Source organism: Rhinoderma darwinii, chromosome 1, assembly GCF_050947455.1.
Source record: "Rhinoderma darwinii isolate aRhiDar2 chromosome 1, aRhiDar2.hap1, whole genome shotgun sequence".
In the NCBI taxonomy this organism is placed as follows: Eukaryota; Metazoa; Chordata; class Amphibia; order Anura; family Rhinodermatidae; genus Rhinoderma; species Rhinoderma darwinii.
Window position 1 is genome coordinate 609718316 of NC_134687.1, and position 19874 is coordinate 609738189.

General features: G+C 43.4%; 1 protein-coding gene across 3 annotated transcripts in view; it reads left to right on the forward strand.

Moving 5' to 3' along the window:
• WDR7 (WD repeat domain 7) overlaps positions 1 to 19874 on the forward strand; it is a 417770-nt gene that overhangs the window by 353489 nt on the left and 44407 nt on the right. The gene's annotated exons all lie outside the window — the stretch shown is intronic.

A 19874-nucleotide genomic window follows, 5' to 3' on the forward strand; every position in this document is an offset into this window, starting at 1 on the left:
TGCCCAGTAATACATGCTGCATGTGAGGTCTGTGTCCCCAGGATATACAGTCTGTATGTCGGTCGCATTTCCCAGACCGAACACACTGCAGGGAGCTGGTCTTCTAGCATCATAATTATCTATGATGCTTGGTGTCCCTGCCTCTCCACTGAACTACTGTCCTGTACGGAAAACAGTACAGGACAGTTTCCCCGCATCGAGGCAGTGACACCAAGCGTCATAGATAATTATGATGCTAGGAGCCCGGCTCCCTGCAGTGTGTTCAACCGGGAAATGCGGCCGACATACAGACTGTATATCACGGACCGAACACGCTCGTGTGAATGTGGCCTTAGAGATATCAGCAGGGAAGAGGTTGTACATGGCAGATCAGAGAGTAGAGATGAGGGAAGCTTCTAAGTTTCCAGGGAGGGGCAGATCACACAGGCTGCCAGTATCAGGCTGGATTCACACGAGCACATTACGTCCGTAATGGACGGAACGTATTTCAGCTGCAAGTACCGAACACACTGCAGGGAGCCGGGCTCCTAGCATCATACTTATGTACGATGCTAGGAGTCCCTGCCTTGCTGCCGGACAACTGTCCCGTACTGTAATCATGTTTTCAGTATGGGACAGTAGTTCCACGTAGAGGCAGGGACTCCTAGCACCGTACATAACTATGATGCTAGGAGCCCGGCTCCCTGCAGTGTGTACGGTCCGGGACTTGCGGCCGAAATACGTTCCGTCCATTACGGACGTAATGTGTTCGTGTGAATCCAGCCTCAGAGTGTAGATAAGGAGGAGAGCAGAGGGGGGAATCACACACGCTATCAGTGTAGAGAGAAAGCTGTGCTGATACATGAAAACTAGAGATAGCATCATCCTGGGGACACAGACCTCACATGCAGCATATATTACTGGGCAGACCCGTCCACAGGAGAAAAGTCTAAAACTAGAGCAGCTTGCCAACCGAATATCAGGGGGGTGAATAAAGGCATGACTATTGCATCCTGAAACTCAGTGCAACTTTTTGAACTCCAGGTAACTAGTAACATAATGAAAAAAATCATATTTTTTTTTATGTCACTGTTTTCCATAGCCTTTAAGACTCCCTTACCTTCTGGACCTCCACACTGAGAATCAATACCTTCCAATAATAGTTGTATAAAACAATCATGGGACCCTCACCTATCAGACATTGTGTATGAAATGGGAATGTTTAAGACTAAATGCACTTAACTGCTAATTTTTGGTTCAATTTCTCCAGGCTCATTATCAATATTATAAACAAATGTCTCATGGGACTATAATGTCATATGGGTTGAGCTACCAGCAAGTGCAAAAATTCCCAGCTCCCCAATAATGAAATAGAAACTCCAAACATCATATACTAAATACACGAGAAAAGGAGTCAAAACGATTAAGCAAGAAGCGCAAAATATAGAAAAATTACAAATTTTATTGGACAATACAAAAATACATGGTTAAAAAACAGACTACAAACCCAATAACTGCATATCTCCAAAGTAGGAGCCACAAAGCTACTTTAATTAATACAGTTTGTATATGTCACATTCATCGGGAAAGTTTCCCAAAACAGGTTACCAAAAAATATGCTCTAAAACAAGTCCCTAGAACAATGTAATAAGGCTAACAGAACACTTGTGTCCAAAGTATTTTCTGAAAATTCCCAGTATAATGCGCCTCTGTAAACAGTAATAGGGGATACCGAGGTAGTGATTTATTTATAGTAGTGAGTACATTTAATCCACTCAGTACCAGTTTAGTAATTAATTCAAAAAAGAACCAGTAGTAGAAATAGCCTATTTAAGACAATGTCTAAATATACAGATAACCCGGTAACAGCATGACAAAAAGTAGTAGTTTAGTGGAAAAAACCAGCAAGTACTAACCCATGTGGCTCCTCAGTTGTAACAGCTCCCAAGTATGGAGAAAAACCCCAACGCGCGTTTCGCGTAGATTGCTTTTTCAAGGGGTGTTCTGAGTTGTACAAATTAGACCTCTTAAATACGATAGGTCGGAAAGTCAGCTGATTTCTCAGGCCATTGAAAGCCTGGGCTTTTGCTCCCATCGCGCGTGCCGAGATGAGTCACCACACAATCACAGCTCCGAGCCGCCGGGACCCGCCCACGCATGCGCGGCTCCGGAAACCGCGCACGCGCAGACAGGCACAGCCAGCCACAAGAGCAAGGACCGCAGGCGACACACTCGACACGCACAGATGGGAACCAAAGTAAGTAATAAAAAACTGCTAATTTTTGGTTCAATTTATCCAGGCTCATTATCAATATTACAGCTCTTCTTTATCCAACTCCAGGGCATTTTTGGTAAAATGACTTGGGGTACTCTGTTCTATGGACGAAGGGATCTTATGTCTCTCCTCTGCACTCACATGGTTGGATACAGACCACTTGCCATAAACAAATGGTGCTTTTCTCTTAAGGACTGTTTAAAGATATACAATGTCCAAACATTATCGAACACATCACATTACATCCTCATCATAGTATTACTAACCTCTCGGAGGCTGTCAGAGATGTAATACACAATCAATAACTCAATAACTTGTTAACTCAAGTCTTACAGAAGGCCATAATGTAGAACTTCCTAGACTCATGAGCTACTATGTGAATATCCTTCTTTTCCACGTCTCACAGATTTCCACGTGATTACCTCAATTATCAATTGCTTCTTTTATTTCTTCTATAAAAAGAATGGGATGTTCTAGTCAACAGCTTCCTCCCTGTATCCACAGATAAGTGCCTGCTCTGATGGTTCTTGATGAGCTCAGCTGCACGGTTGAGATGCGCATGGCTCCTGGAGACGCTACATCCAAATTTCCTGCTTGTTCAAAGAGCATATGGACTTAAAGGGGTTTTCTGGTCATGGGGCGGTTTTCCAAACTGATGATCTATCCTCAGGATAAGAATTTGTACTCGGCACACCTTGCTTGTGTTACAAAAATATATTTTTATTTTTATTATGGATGCCAGAGGCTGTATGTGCGACGTCGACGTTTCGGTCAGACAGACCTTCGTCGGGCACTGAGCCGTGCTGGGGACTGGATCGGTACAAAATGATGCGTGTATAGCGCTGCTGTGGTCAGTAACCGGCGGCTATACACGTCGCACATACAGCCTCTGGCATCCATAATAAAAATAAAAATATATTTTTGTAACACAAGCAAGGTGTGCCGAGTACAAATTCTTAACCTATACCCGGGTTGGGACCCTACCTCGAGCACCCAAAGAAACCAGTGCCATCTGAACACAACCATCTATCCTCAGGATAGGTCATCAGTATATGATTGGTGGGGGTCCGACACGCAGACCCCGCACCGAATGGCTGTTTCGGCTGCCTCCGGCACGGTAGTTATACAGTGTTCGGGGAGCCAGAGGCAGAAGGTTTCGATCACTGTATAGCAGTACTTCAGCTCAGCTCCTATTCAAGTGAATAGGAGCAGAGCTGCAGTAACCCAGCACGGCTACTATACAGTGTACGGAGACTTCCACTTCCGGCACCGAACCTTCATAGCTTCTGGCACCCGGAGGCAGCCGGAACAGCTGATCGGTGCGGTGTCCGGGTGTCGGACCCCCACTGATCATATACTGATGACCTATCCGGTGGATAGGTCATCAGTATAAAAAACCTCCCCATGACCAGAAAACCCCTTTAATAGCTCGCACCCGGATTTCTTAGTGCTCCAAATGCTATTTATCTGCTACCCGTATCACTACATAACTGGGCAAGTGTGGGAAAGCTGGTAACAAATTGAAGCTATATTTGTGGTCATTCTCAAAAGCAAACATGGTAAGATTTAGACTACTGTTTTTCACAGTGCTGCATGCAGTATGATAAATTTGATGCCAAACCACTCCCCTTGCGCTAAACCATGGCCCCTTTGCAAGACCTTTTTTTTTTGCCAAAATTTTGTGCATTTTTCTACACCTAAAGGAAAACACAGGAGTAAATCTGCCTCAATTGCTTATTTTTAATATAAAGATTATTTATATGAGAGGTGATGACTGGCAATGAGGAGGTTTCCTCAGCTTCAATATTAGGTTCGTGCCGTAGATCTGCTGTTTAGTGTTTGGTTAGTTCTGTGACTTTCTGCTGGGATATGTAGACAAAGAGCTGTTTCAGTTAGTGCCAGGACACAGAATTGTTCAAATGGCTGGTGCAGATAACATATATTGTGAAATGCTAGGAAAATAAAAGGCACTAGGGAGTGATTTAGGGACATTGAGTGGCAAGCATTAAGGGTCATGTAGTGGATTGGCTTCAGCTGCTGATTGGCGCTTGATATGGTAAAGTGCTGGGACTTTCTGCTGGGATAGAGAGACAGGGCTGCTTCAGAAAGACAATGTTTGAAATTACGTCCCATCGAAGGCATACGTATGAAGTATATCAAAATGTGTACCTCCAATGAATAGACATATAGTGGCATAAGTCGCCAATAGGCTCCCCATTGCAAAGACAAATTGAATATTGTATTCTGTACAGAAAAAAAGAAGGTATGCCGACGCATACCGCTCCAACATGTCCTTTTGGCATACACCTGGTACATGTGTATATATACGTTCAGCGTATATGCCCAGAGCTTTCCCAGCGCATACACGAATTGTAATTCACAAGCGTAATGTGAACAAATCCTTACCTATGTGGCAATGAACTGAAAGCCGTTTCCATACACATATACAGTTTCCATACACATGTATTTTTTTCCAAGCTTCTATTCCTAACCTAGAAATCCTTTTTTTTTCTTGGGACTTATTGTGAAAACTTTTCATCCAGTTTTCACCTTGGCAACTTGTTGAGCAGATTTTGATGAACATTATTGATTATTTCACCAGCTTTCACTCTCAGTGGCAGGACTTGATATACGCACAGGGCTGCCTTCCAGCAAAAAGAAGACTCCATCTTGGTAATGGACTGTTATTTGATAACAATAATTGATGTTTCACAAGTGAATAGGAAAGTTGTTTCTTGTGTCCTGGATATCGGATTGGTTTCCGTCAAAACAGACAACAGTTGTTTATAAACTATGTGGGAAAGAAAATTAGAAGTTTATGTGGTTGCTGCTTCACTCATCATAACAAAGACCTGTCCCCTGTACATGGTGACGGGAGACGTATTTGAACTTCCACCAATATTCACTTTGGGGAGTGGTGCTACTGACTCTGTACCCGCTAAGCCTACATAATATAGTGTTAAAGGGCATCTACCACTAGGGCTCACCCATAACACATAACCTAGAGCCTAGGTACTCAATATATGGTACACACCATGTCTCTAGGCGGTACTGTCCTTATGCATTACTGTTAATGTGCACCACAGTGTATGATCATAACGTTGGGGGTACTTTCAAGTAATTTATTTCAGTTGGCGTACTTGGTTTAGAAACATTGAGGAAAACTGACCTAGCGCATATATTCACATTTGTACATCATTATATGGATATATTCAGCATGTAAATACATTATTTATCTTGTACTGATCCGGAGGTACAGCCTATATTATACTCCACACAATTCTTCTGGTGGAGTCACTGTGTACATACATTACTTCTCCTGTACTGATCCTGAGTTACAGCCTATATTATTCTCCAGAGCTGCATTCACAATTCTTCTGGTGGAGCCACTGTGTGCATACATTACATTACTTATCTTGTACTGATCCTTTTACATCACGTATTATACTCCAGTGCTGCATTCACTATTCTGCTGGTGGAGTCACTGTGTACATACATTGCGTATCTTGTACTGATCCTGAGTTACCACCTATATTATACTCCAGAGCTGCATTCACAATTCTTCTGGTGGAGTCACTGTGTACATACATTACATTACTGATCCTGAGCTACAGCCTATATTTTACTCCAGAGCTGCATTCACAATATGTCTGGTGGAGTCACTGTGTACATACATTACATTACTTATCCTGTACTGATCCTGAGTCACATCCTATATTATACTCTAGAGCTGCACTCACTATTCTGCTGGTGGAATCACTGTGTACATATATGACATTACTTATCTTGTGCTGATCCTGAGTTACATCATGTATTATACTCCAGAGCACTCACTATTCTGCTGGTAGAGTCACTGTATATACATTACATTAGCTATATTGTACTGCTCCTGAGCTACAGCCTATATTATACTCCAGAGCTGCATTCACAATTCTTCTGGTGAAGTCACTGTGTACATACATTACATTACTTATCTTGTACTGATCCTTTTACATCCTGTATTACACTCCAGAGCTATACTCACTATTCTACTTGTGGAGTCACTGTGTACATACATGACATTACCTATCTTGTGCTGATCCTGACTTTAATCATGTATTATACTCCAGAGCTGCACTCACAATTATGCAGGCTTTATACTGTAGCTGGAATTTCCCAGCATTCCCTGCTTATTCAGTGTCTGCACAGATAGTCTTTTTTAGCCATTTTTTTTTGCTTTCTGGGAAGCGTCTTCTTTACATTAGGCATTGTTCATGTAGGAAAAACTAACTGCTTCCCTGCATTATAGGAGCTCAGCTAAGTGGTTTTGGGGTGTGTTTAGCAACAATTGTGTTGACTGTTTCCAATAACAGCCAACAGAATTGTGAATGCATCTCTGGAGTATAATACAGGCATCAAATTAGTGCTCCATTCTTGGAAACAATGCCTTTATTTTGCTCCCCGCATTTGCAGAGACGTTACAGGCAATTAGATTTTTGCTGTCCTAAAAGATACAATATACATTGCGGATACTGAGCACAGTGGTTCAACTGCAGCACAGGGGTACTGGGTTAAATTGTGACCATCGGCAACATCTGCATTTAGCTTGTATATTCTCCTTGGGCTTGCAAAGATTTCTCCCGAGTTATCTGGTTTCCTCCAGCGCTCTAAAAACAGGTTCATTGGCTTTCTATGAGTCTTCGGGTTGTTTTTTTGTGTGGTCTGAGATAAGGAGATTAGATTGTGACTCTGCATAATATGTTAGCGCCATATTAATAACGGGAAATAGATAAAAATAATTTCATTCTGGCGTTCCCTTTAAGAAAGCTGTCCCGTCCCTAAGTTAATCTTTCCCTATATGTACGGTCTCTAAACATCATGCAATACTATAGGGATATGGTAGCTGTTGTACTAGTTAATTTATGTATATTCAATTACTCATATGTCGGCTGCGCCGGCAGTGCAGTCCGTTTACATGGGACTGCTTGACACACATTTGCTGCCCCCGTTATGGTGTCCAGAACTCTGGTAAATGTCTGGTCTTTACCTGCTTAACATTGTGCACACCTCAAAGGATCTACACATATTTTATATGGATGGATAGGCTGGAATTCCATTTTTCTTGCGTTCTCTCGGCTGCGGTTGCTAGGGAAACACCCGTGCATAGTGATGAGGTGCTACTTGATAAAGTGCATCTGTCATGCAGGTTTGAGAAATCTAACATTAGTGTTATCCGGATAAAGCCCTGCCTGCAACGAGCTGCATGAAGTCAACATTCAGTGACGTCCGGTGGGGAAGGAGTTAAAAGCTACAGCACAAAGACACAACAGGAAGGTCCTCGTAGCTTTATATAATATGTGCCGGTATCCTGCATCAATATAAGTTATATCCGTAAGTGGAAAGGACCATCACCGCTGGAGCGACCATTGTGTAAGTGTAGACTAAGGACCATCTAAAATCGGGGAGCTCCAGCAATGAAGGATCGGCTGAGGTCGACACCTGTGTCTCCAGATCCGGGATTGGCCCCGATATCTGAACCATTGTCATATGGTACGAATTGCCCCATACCGTCTAAAGCCGTCCATACACATAAGGTTAATTCTGGTGGATCCCATGTAATCGGATGAATCTACCAACTAAGAGTCTGTTCACACACAGTGTGTTATGCACTGAACATATATCCACAGCATCTGCAACTGTATACCAGGCTGCTACATACGTCAGCCATTGTATACCCCAGAACTTATGCCAAAAGGTCACTCCATTACCATACCTCGACTCATTAAGGGCTATGGTGTATATGTTGGGATATTTTTCCATGTGGTGTGAACATAGCCCAATTTGGGTCTTTGGGGACGGCCAGACCTTTTCATTGGGGGCAGTGTTTTAGGGTGCAACTCACTAAGTATATGAATAACATTTCTTTTTCTTATGATCAATAACTTTCATTAAAAAAATGGCAACTCTTGGTAATAAATTTGGTTCATATTACGACTTCTCCTATCCCTGCCCCCTTTCTCTTTACACTTTTCAAAACTGTCGAGGTCGGCATGAAATTTTTTGGAAACACATTGAATTTGAATATCCCTCGATGTTCTCCATTTTTAGAAGATTTAAAAAAAGTATTCGGCTTAGTACATATCTCCATTGTGTTTTACGAAGGTATTTCTGGAACGTTTTGGTGTCATACACAGATGAAGGAGATGCCTATAATATCTATTTCCTCTACCACTAATGATGGCATATGCCACATTGAGTTTTGCCCCTGAGTAGTGAACTGGCTTCATATGAACACGGTCGTAAACATTCAGTTGGTGCATCATGGATCTACCATATATCTTGTGTCCATGAGGCCATTCAGAACCTTTCAGGAGGCCAATGAATCCACTAAGGCATTGTTCACATCTGCGTCAGGGCTCCGTTCCGTCTGAGCTCTCTGTCGGAACGGAGCCCTGACTGACACAAACTGAAACAAAGGTTTCCATTTCCATCACCATTGATTTCAAAGGTGACGTTTCCGGTGCCAATGGTTTGTTTGTCTCCGTTGTGCAAGGGTTCCCTCATTTTGACCGGATGAATACCGTAGTCGACTACGGTATTCATCCCGTCAAAACGACGGAACCCTTGCACGACAGAGACAAACTGAAACCATTGGCACCGGATCCGTCACCTTTGAAATCAATGGTGATGGAAACGGAAACCTTTGGTTTCAGTTTATCAGTCATGGCACCGTTCCGTCGGAACGGAGCCCTGACGCAGATGTGAACAATGCCTTAGTTGGATTGTTTTCTCCTCCAAGATAAGTGACTCTAGAGATGTCTGCCACCTCATCCCCCCTCTGCCAAGCTGAACCCAATTTTTGACACATCTATTGCCAGACTACCCTTAAGATTACAGTGAGCCACTCACTAGGATGGGTGACATCAATTGAAAAAAATGTGCAACCTCACATAAATCTTATGACCGACCTCACAATTTGTGGCCTTCCGTGGGGTGGAGGAGTGATGTCCTGCTTACACTCCTACCATCATTCACGTCATTGTAAATCCTGTCTTGTTTGTTCAATTTTAAAGGGGTTGTCCAGAATTAGAAAAATATGGCTGCTTTCTTCCAAAAACAGTGCCACACCTGTACACAGGTGGTGTATGGTATTGCAACTCAGCCCCATTTACTAGAGCTGAGCTGCTATACCAGACGCAGCCCATGGACAGGTGTGGCGCTGTTTTTGGAATAAAGTGGCCATGTTTTTCTAATCGTGGACAACCCCTTTAAGCAATAGACCACAGAGGTCGGAATCTTTTTTTCTCTTTTTCGGTGAAGACCACACTTGTTAGTAGAGCAGACACTTACCACTAGAGCAGTGGTGTTCACCTTGTCGCCCTCCAGATGTTGTGAGACTACAACACCCACCGTGCCTTGATAGCTCACAGTGGGAGTTGTAGCTCCACAGCAGCTGGTGGATGGTAGGGTGAACACCGCTGCACTAGAGGATATTTCCGTGCCGGCCGTATCTGATTACGGTTGATTCCATGACTGTAGTTAGAATTAAACCAATAAAAGTGAGAATTGCTGATTGGTTGCCGCCGGTTACTGAACTGTATTAGTAAGTATTGCGCGTTCTCTGCGGCGCTACTTGTCACTTTAATCTCGTCCAAATTTAACTAATAATTGTGAAGAAAGCAAATTAGCCACTGGATGTCACTAGCATTCAAGTCCTGCGTCTTTAGGATGTTTGCATAACAATTATTGATCCCGCCGTGATTTAGTTCTCGCTAAACATGAGCCAGAAACTGCCTCATCTCCCAACTACGCTCCAGGTCACCCTAGAATCCCAGCTACTATGTCATTGGCCTTCATTGTTTTTATGTTTTCGATTGTATTCTCAATAGTTCAAAATTTTCTAATTTTTGTGTTGTGGAAATTTACTGATAAATTCTAGAATCAAATACCAAAATTCTTAGTTGTATCTGTTTATGGGAAAGCTGGGTGACAACTAGTATGGATGCCGGTACAGCTTCCCTGTGGTTGCTACAAACATTTTTGAAGTGAGTAGACTTTATTACAGTTGTACCCAGGCTAGACACATTAGCAGTTTGTTACAATGTATCGGTGCAGTAACAATGTATCAGTCTGGAGTCCAGACTATCTCACAGAGTATTGTCTACACTGGATACTATTATATCATAACTATTATTTGAGAAGCTTTAGGCTTTTTGCCTCTGGATATAAATAAGAATATTCCCATTTACTGACAGCAAGCAGAGATCTTAAAAATGATAAACTTGTAAGACAGATTTAGAAAAATAAGATCATTCAAAAGGGCGCCATTTTTTTAAAGCACAGTAATGTTGTAAATCAGCCATGAGGAGACGGAACGAAGAGAAGTCAGGGTAGTATGTTGTTAATTGCGCCAAATGTATTATGTTACGTGCGTCATCTTGATCAAATTTGGCGCAATTTGCTAATTTTCTATTGAGCTTTAGATCTGCGTTATATCAGCTGATATACTGGATATATGTTGATTGGTCCTTCGATCGAATCTATGAGCGCAAATTGAATAAATCCTTTTAAAATTGCTATACGCAAATATTAAACAACGTGGCTTTGTAATAAAAGCGTATGTATAAACGGCGCGGTGGGATGGGCTGTAAAGACGACATCTATCACTTTACCCGGAAATCCCGGTGAGTAATGTATGGTTGGGGGAGTCTGGTTTATGGGAATAGCTGCACTGCAGCTCCTACTGAATCCTAAGTGCATCTTGGGAAAATTCTCCTCCTGACGTACACATCAGTCTTCCTACATAAATGCCTCTTCCCGCTCTGCAGCTCCAAATAGAAAGACAGAAGTCTGTGTCGTCTATATACCCTGCCCAGGCGTCTGATACAGTGGCTACGCTAGTTATTTAAAGGGGAAGTGTATTATTTGTATTGTTCCTACAGATCCCTTTTCTCCTATGTCTCTCCTGGACAGGCAGCTGCTTCTCCTGTAGACACATGTAGGAAAGCGACTACCATGAATGAAGTATAGCTAAGGCCCCACTTACACCATGTTGGGACATACAGTATATAGATAAAAACAAGGGGACATATACAAAAACACCGAAAAAGGCTATACTTACAAATGGACACAGCCAGGTCAGAAACGCTGATGGAGAGTGAGCAGGTGTTTTAAATAATAATAGCCACTCCCACTAGTCTTGAGGGGAGTGGTGTGTGTGGTGCATGGGATGTGTAGTAAGAAATAATGAATAGTGTGTGTGCAAGTGTAATACTAAAAGTGAAATATAGGGGGCAGTAATGAGTGAAGTGCCTCAATAGAAATAAATGGATAATGGGGTGCAAGTGTGTGAAACATGGAGGGATAGTGTGTACGTCATGAGGCACAACGTGTATAGCCAGGTAGAAGCCTATTTTTTAGTATTACACTTGCACACACACTATTCATTTATTATTTCTTACTACACATCCCATGCACCACACACACCACTCCCCTCAAGACTAGTGGGAGTGGCTATTATTATTTAAACCACCTGCTCACTCTCCTTCATCAGCGTTTCTGACCTGGCTGTGTCCATTTGTAAGTATGGCCTTTTTCTGTGTTTTTGACATACAGTATATGTTTAACCCATAAGTCAGACGTAATGATCCCATAGATTTCTAGGGGGCAACGACAAATACTGTAACATTGTCAGAGGATTTTATATGTCTTTATGGCATAGGTCTAGATATACTAATACATCAATGAGATCACATGGGGACTGCCAATGTAATATGCAGCCATACTACTGACTGACTATCTATCTATCTATCGATCTCATATCTATCTATCTATCTCATATCTATCTATCTCACGATGGGTGTGTGGACCTAGTGGGCTGTACCGCCAGAGCGGGATAGCAGCTGGCCAAACAGGATACTAAGGCAAAGTCAATAGTTCGAATAAGGGTACCTGTGGCAATACAGACAGTAGCGATGGCAGGCTCGGATGGGACCTTGGCAGCAGGCCGACACCAGGCGCGGTGATATACAGCAGGCGTAGTATACGACACAACACTCCAACTCTATGACACAGGAACAAGTTAGCACAGGATACAGGTAGCAGGAACTGGAAAACACTAAGGAACCATTTGCAAAGACTAACACGGGTAAACACAACAACGCTCAAGCAATGAAGGAAGGGGCAGGGCCTTTCTTATAGTCCAGGGTGATCTGGGAGCAATTAGTCAATCTAAAACTTGCGTATGTTCTTTCCAATTAAGGCTGGGAATGAGCTCGAGCGCGCACCCTAGTGGTCACTGCAGGACTGGGCGGCTGCATGTGCTGGCATCTCTGGGAAGGAAGACGTCTGCAGAATGATAGGAGTCTGCGACCGCGGACATTACAGTATCCCCCCTTTTACGCCCCCTCTTCTTGGGACCAGAACGAGAGAGGAACTTCTTAATGAGGGAAGGTGCCTTCACGTTCTCCTCAGGCTCCCAGGACCTCTCTTCTGGACCAAACCCCTTCCAATCCAACAAGTAAAAGGCTCTTCCTCTTATCCCCTTGAAGTCCAAGATCTTCTTGACCTCGAATACATGGGCAGAACCGCTGGGGGCAACTGCAGGGCTAAGAGTCTTAGAGTAGTGGTTCAGGACCACAGGCTTCAGAAGAGACACGTGAAAGGAGTTGGGGATTCTAAGGGTAGCGGGCAGCCAAAGCTTATAAGAGACCGGGTTGATCCGCTGGAGGATCTCAAAGGGTCCAAGGAACCTGGGAGCGAATTTACATGACGGCACCCTCAGCCAGATATTTCTTGAGGTCAGCCAGATCTTGGTACCCGGAAGAAACTGGGGAGGCACTCTTCTTGTGTCTGCCTTTCACTTCATGTGGTCGGCCACCAGCAGAATAGAGGATTGGGTTTGCTGCCAGATCTGTAGGAAATCCCTGAATACAGAATCAGCTGTGGGCACCTGCGACATAACTGACACCGGGAGAGGGATTCGTAGGTGTTGGCCATAAACGATGAAGAATGGTGTGGTTCTTCTATGGTAGTTATAAGAAAACTCGGCCCAAGGAAGAAGCTGCACCCAGTCATCATGCTGCCTGGAGGTTAAGTGTCGTAGGTAGTTTTCCATGATCTGATTGAGCCTCTCGACTTGGCCATTGGACTGGGGATGGTAGACTGAGGAAAATTCATACTTTACATCGAGGAGTTTACAGAGGGCTCTCCAGAACTTTGAGGTGAACTGAACCCCCAGATCAGACCGGATATGCAGAGGTAAGCCGTGCAGGCGGAAGATGTGTATGATGAATAGGTTGGCCAGTCGAGAAGGTCCACCACCACCCAGACTGTACTGCATCCAGAAGAGGGAGGCAGGTCCGTGACAAAGTCCATTGCTATATGCTGCCAGGGAGCATTGGGCACAGGCAGCGGCTGGAGCAGGCCAGCAGGTTTGGAGTGAGCACACCGTGCAGGACGGGACAAAGTCCATGATGTCTTTGGAAATGACAGGCAATCAGGTCTCGGGTCTTACGGGCACCTGTGTGACCTGCCAGTTTGGAGCTGTGTCCCCAGCGAAGAATTCTTCCTCTGTCTGACAGGCGCACAAAAGTCGTCCCGGGAGATGTCATTGACGAATTCCTGGAAGACCGCGGGAGTGTTACACAGGCCGAAGGGCATCACCAAACATTCATAGTGCCCATCTCGGGTATTGCCGTCTTCCATTCGTCACCCCGGCGAATCCTGATTAGGTTGTAAGCTCCACGCAGGTCTAACTTAGAAAAAAATCTTGTCTCCTCGTATGCGGTCAAAAAGTTCTGAAACCAGTGGCAACGTATATCTATTTTTGACCGTCATCTGGTTGAGACCTCGGTAGTCGATGCAGGGTCCGTACTGCCAGTAGGTGTAGTAGGAGGTACAGCAGAGGCAATATTAGCAGGTGCCGGGGTAACTGCAGCTTGCATATCAAACTGATGTGCAATGATGTTAAATGCCTGGAGGAGTTGGTCCTGTCGGGACCGGAGGTCTAGCATATCCGCTCACATCACTTGTGACAGCGTCATGGTCTTGGGTTGACCAGCGGGGTCCATGGCCTGAGCGTACTGTCACGATGGGTGTGTGGACCCACTGGGCCGTACCGCCGGAGCGGGATATCAGATGGCCAAACAGGATACCAAGGCAAAGTCAATAGTTCGAATAAGGGTATGGCAGACTCGGGTGGGACCTTGGCAGCAGGCCATTTCGGTGAAATACAGCAGACATAGTATACGACACAACATGACTCCAACTCTCCACGGCACAGGAACAAGGTAGCACGGAATACAGGATACAAGTAGCAGGAACGGGAACACTGGGAACTGGAAAACACTAAGGGACCATTTGCAAAGACTAACACGGGTAAACACAACAACGCTCAGGCAATGAAGGAAGGGGCAGGGCCCTTCTTATAGTCCAGGGGGATCTGGGAGCCAGCAGTCAATCTAAATCTTGTGTGTGTTCTGGCCCATTAAGGCTGGGAATGAGCTTGAGCGCGCACCCTAGGGCTCACTGGAGGACAGGACGGCCGCATGTGCTGGCATCTCTGGGAAGGAAGACATCTGCAGGATGATAGGAGTCTGCGGTCTGCGACTGCGGACATTACAATCTATCTATCTATTTCATATGTATCTATCTATCACACATCTATCTATCTATCTATCTATCTATCTATCTATCTATCTATCTATCTATCTATCTATCTCATATCTATCTATCTGTCTGTCTGCCTGTCTGTCTATTCTATATCTATCTATCTATCTATCTATCTATCTATCTATCTATCTATCTATCTATCTATCTATCTATCTATCTATCTATCGTGTGTGTGTGTGTGTATAAACTGTGTGAGTATTTACATATCTTATGTTTATCTATCTATCTCATATCTATATATTTATATATCTTATGTCATATCGATCTATTATCTATCTGACCATCTATTATCTATCTCATATCTATATATATATATATATATATATATATATTTATATATCTTATGCCACATCTATCTATCTATCTATCTATCCTACATATTTGTGTGTATGTGTATAAACTGTGTGAGTATTTATATATTATATTGATGTATTATTTTTTATGTATAAAGTATAAACCTTATGGTGCGCATTGTAACAGTATAAGATTCCAGTATCTCTAAGAGAACTGAATTATCGCAGCCATAGAGCTGGAACTTGCCACCTATAAAGCATTTTTTTCCCCCTCCTTCACATCCCCAATTTCTCTCCACGTTTTATGGGACCCGGACTGTTTCCCATCTATTGCCTTTTAGAATATACTATGTTACGTATTCACCTTCTGCATCTTTTCATTTAATACATAGTTTACGTTTGATGGGTAATTGGTTCCGGAGACATTTTCTTTTTCCATAAAACGAAGACAGTTGGCTTGTGCCCGGTGTATTATAGCTGTACCTTACAAGACACCCACAAACCCCCTCCCCTGGGGGACACAGTTACACACTTGTAACTGCATTACAAGCGCCTTTGCGCAACTTTGTGTTCTGTCAATGATATTTTTTTTTTATTTTTTTTTTACATGGTCCCAACCCATGCACTCAGATGAAGTTACTCCGTAAAATACACTCAATGGCCGAGGTGAACCTATACAAGAGACCTCTGGTATTTTACAATGTTATTATGCCATGATCTGAATAGGATCGGACAGGGGCATTTGGAAGTAAATAGCAGGGACAGCAGAAAAATACACGGAAATGCAGCGATGAGGTCAGAGAAGAAAAGTGAATTTGCATCAGAAGAATGGGAGAATGTGCGTAATTTGTGTAGTATGTTCCGGGACAGGCCCATTTCTTGGAAGAATCTTGTGTTTTGACGCTCGCTTCTCAAGCTTTTGTCAGAGCTGTCAATCCTCGTCTTCCTTTATCTACCCCTTAGTCTCCACTAGGTGGGTTGGTGGGGGAGGGGCAGTATCTCTTCTCTTGTCTGCCCGGCATTTAAGAAACCCATTTCCCAGAAACCACATTTTCCTTTTTTTTTTCTGTAGTGAGCTAAAGAAAGAACAATCAGAGTGGAGCTCAATGATGAACACGTACAGTGGAGATAAAGGGGCCGCCGCAAAAGAGCATTTCCCTTAAAGCAAAATGTCCCAAAAACTGCACCATGGTGCACAAAACAGTATATATATTTTTGTCGTCTTTTTTATTTTTATTATTATTCCATTGAAATCCATAGGGAATATTTGCTGTCAAAAAAGCGACAGATGCGGAATGTTGCAGTTTAGAAAAAAAAAACGTAAGATTTTTTTGAATTTTTTTTTGCATCCCCATTTATTTAAGGGGTTTTATATAAAAGTTCTACAACTGTCTAGTATTCTTTTTTTTTTTGGGTGGGGGGGGGGGGATTTATCAACCTTTCTACGCTAGTTTTCTGGCATAGAAAAATCGCATAAGATCCCATAAGGCCTAATGTACCCGACCGTGGTTTTTTGTCCATGTGCTGTCCACAATTTCGCAGATAGCCACGGACCCATTCATTTATATGGCCCCATGCACATGACCGTGATGTTCAAGGATCCGTGTGGGGGCCGCGAGTTCGGGCCGCCAAAACTCAGGACATGTCGTTTTACGGTCTGTATTTGCGGATCATGTGACCTACTCCGGGTTGGAATAAACTGGTGACATCAATTCTAGCCTTGGACCGCAAATACAGACAACGGATCTGTGGTTTTGGGGACCGCAAAATCACCTCTTCCAAGTTGCATTAGGCCTAACTCTGTATTGCAGTGCTGCCCTCGCCACTTTTGTGGAAATGGAGCGTTGATTCTTAAAACGAGGGAGGGCTGCAGCGGCCAGACATATTTATTATAATTTACGTATCTATAGGGGAAATTTATGTGAGCTGGCGTACGTTTCTCTCTGTGCGACAAATTCGCTTCAAAATCTACTTCTTTTATATGCAGATTTTGACGTAGATCTGTTGCAGATTTGTGGCAAAATCTGCAGCAGATATTGTCTGCCATGTCTGAACGTGCCTTATCTGTGTCGTGTGTTACACTGGGAATCTGCTCGTTCTTGTGATCTCAGGACCCTGGACAGCGACTCTTTGCTTCCCATTCACTTTGCTGATAGAATTTTCCGGCACCACTTTCTTTTCCAAAAATTTAGCACAAATGTAATACTCATGTAGCATTTTGTCATGTGGCCAGGCAGCCGATACATAAATTATGACCTGCTCATTAATATTAGAAGGAATGAAAGGAGCTGTCAGGGCCTGATGCCATTATCTATGCTCATCTATACGTGTGGATATATTGACTCATATCTCGTCATATTGATCAGGACTGTATTGAATAAACGTCCTTATTTTATTAGTGGCCGGGGCTCTATCGGTGTGGAATATAGAGATGTGTATTAGAAGATGCAAAATTAAAAATCTCACGACCGCAGAAACTAATTTAATAGGACACTGACAAATAACAATAACATGGGATCTCAGGCGTGGGGCTAACTGGGAAGATGTGAATGGTTTTCCTATTGGAAATGTCCACAGCGTCCACCGACTCCAAAGGACTAAAAGATCAAAGTATGCATGCTAACCAGCAGAGAGTCAAGGCATGGCACTCACATATATATATATATATATATATATATATATACACACACACACACTATATGGACAGTAGTATTGGGACACCTACACATTACACCTACAGGAGCTTTTATGAGATCCCATTCTGAATCTATAGACATTAATATAGAGTTGTTCCCCCGTTACAGCTAAAACATCTTCCGCTCTTCTGGGGGCTTTCTGCAACATTTTGGAGTGTCTGTGGGAATAGTTGCACATTCATCTAGAAGACCATTTGTGAAGTCAGACACTGATGTTGGAGGAGAGGGCCCGGCTCACAATCTCTGTTCTAATTCATCCCAAAGGTGTTGGATGGGGTTGAGGTCAGGACTCTGTGCGGCCAGTCATGTTCTTCTACACCAAACTCCCCCAACCATGTCTTTATGGACCGGGTGCACTCGGGAACAGTCATGAGGAACAGAAAATTGCCGAACCCCAAACTGTTCGCACAAAGTTGGAAGCTACAATTGTCCAAAATGTCTTGTTACGCTGAAGTATTAAGGTTTCCCTTCACTGGGACTAAGGGGACTAGGCCGACCCCTGAAAAACAACCCCATAGCATTATCCCTTCTCCACCAAACGTTACAGTTGTCACAATGCAGTCAGACAGGTAACGTTCTCCTGGCATTCACCAAACCCAGACTCATCCATCAGACTGGCAGATAGAAAAGCGAGATTCATCACTCCAGAGTCCAGTGGCAGCTTTACACCACGCCATCTGACGCTTGGCATTGTGCTTGGTGATGTAAGGCTGGCATGCATCTGCTCTGCCCCCATGCCAAGAAGCACCTGGGGCACAGTGTTTGTGCGGATGTTAATGCCAGAGGAGGTTTGTACTCTGCAGTTATTGGGTCAGTACAGCGTTTGTGACTTTTATGCACTATGCGCCTCAGCACTCGGCGCCCCCGCTCTGTAACTTTACGTGGTCCCCACTTCGTGGCTGAGTTGGTGTGGTTCCGAAACATTTCCACTTTGCAATAATATCACTCACGCAGTTGATGGTGGAATACTTAGGAGGGAAGAAATGTAATGAACTGACTTGTTACAACAGTGGCGTCCTATTACAGGACCACGCTGGAATTCAGTGATCTCTTTACAACGACCCATTCTATCACAAATGTTTGTAAAGGCGACTGCATGGCGAGTGCTGGATGTTATACACCTGAGGGAATGGGACTGAAGGATACACCTTAATTCAATGACTAAGAGGTGGGTCCCATATAGTGTGTGTGTGTGTGTGTGTATATATATATATATATATATATATATACACACTCAGGTCCAGCCTTAGGGGGGCGCGACCTGTGCGAGTGCACAGGGTGCTGCACCCACCAAGCATGTAGGGGGCGCCACTGTGCCCTGCCTCTGCTCTGTCCTCTGCTCTTAGTTACACACATAAGGAAACAAGAGCCGAGGAGTGAGAGCAAGGGAGGAAGCTCCGCCCACAGCCTGTAATGCAAGAAACCTGTGAGCAAGGAGAGCTTGTAAGTGCCTATATGTGTCTGTGTATATAAGTCTATGTGCTCTTATGTGTATATGTTCCAGTGTATGTCTTTGTATATGGGTGTATGTTTCTGTGTGCGTGTGTAAATATGACTGTGTATGTGCCTGTGTGAGTATAGTTATCACTGTGTTATCTGTGGTGTTACATAGGACTGCAGGTAACATCTACCACATTATCTGCACTGTGTTTATATGTGCCTGTGTGGGTATATATGGGTTTGTATGTGAATGTGTCTTTGTGCTTGTATAAATGTGCCTTTTATGTATATGTTCCTGTCTGTGTATTTATGTGCCTGTGTGTATACAGTGGATATTAAAAAGTCTACACACCCCTGTTAAAATGCCTGTGGGGTTTTTCCATGTAAAAAAAAAAAGTCCAAGATGAATAATTTCAGAACTTTTTCCACCTATAATCTGTACAATTGTAATGAAAAAAAAACTTAAATCTTTTAGGGAGGAAAGAACAAAAATAATGTGGTTGCATAAATATTCACACCATTAAACTAATACTTGGTTGA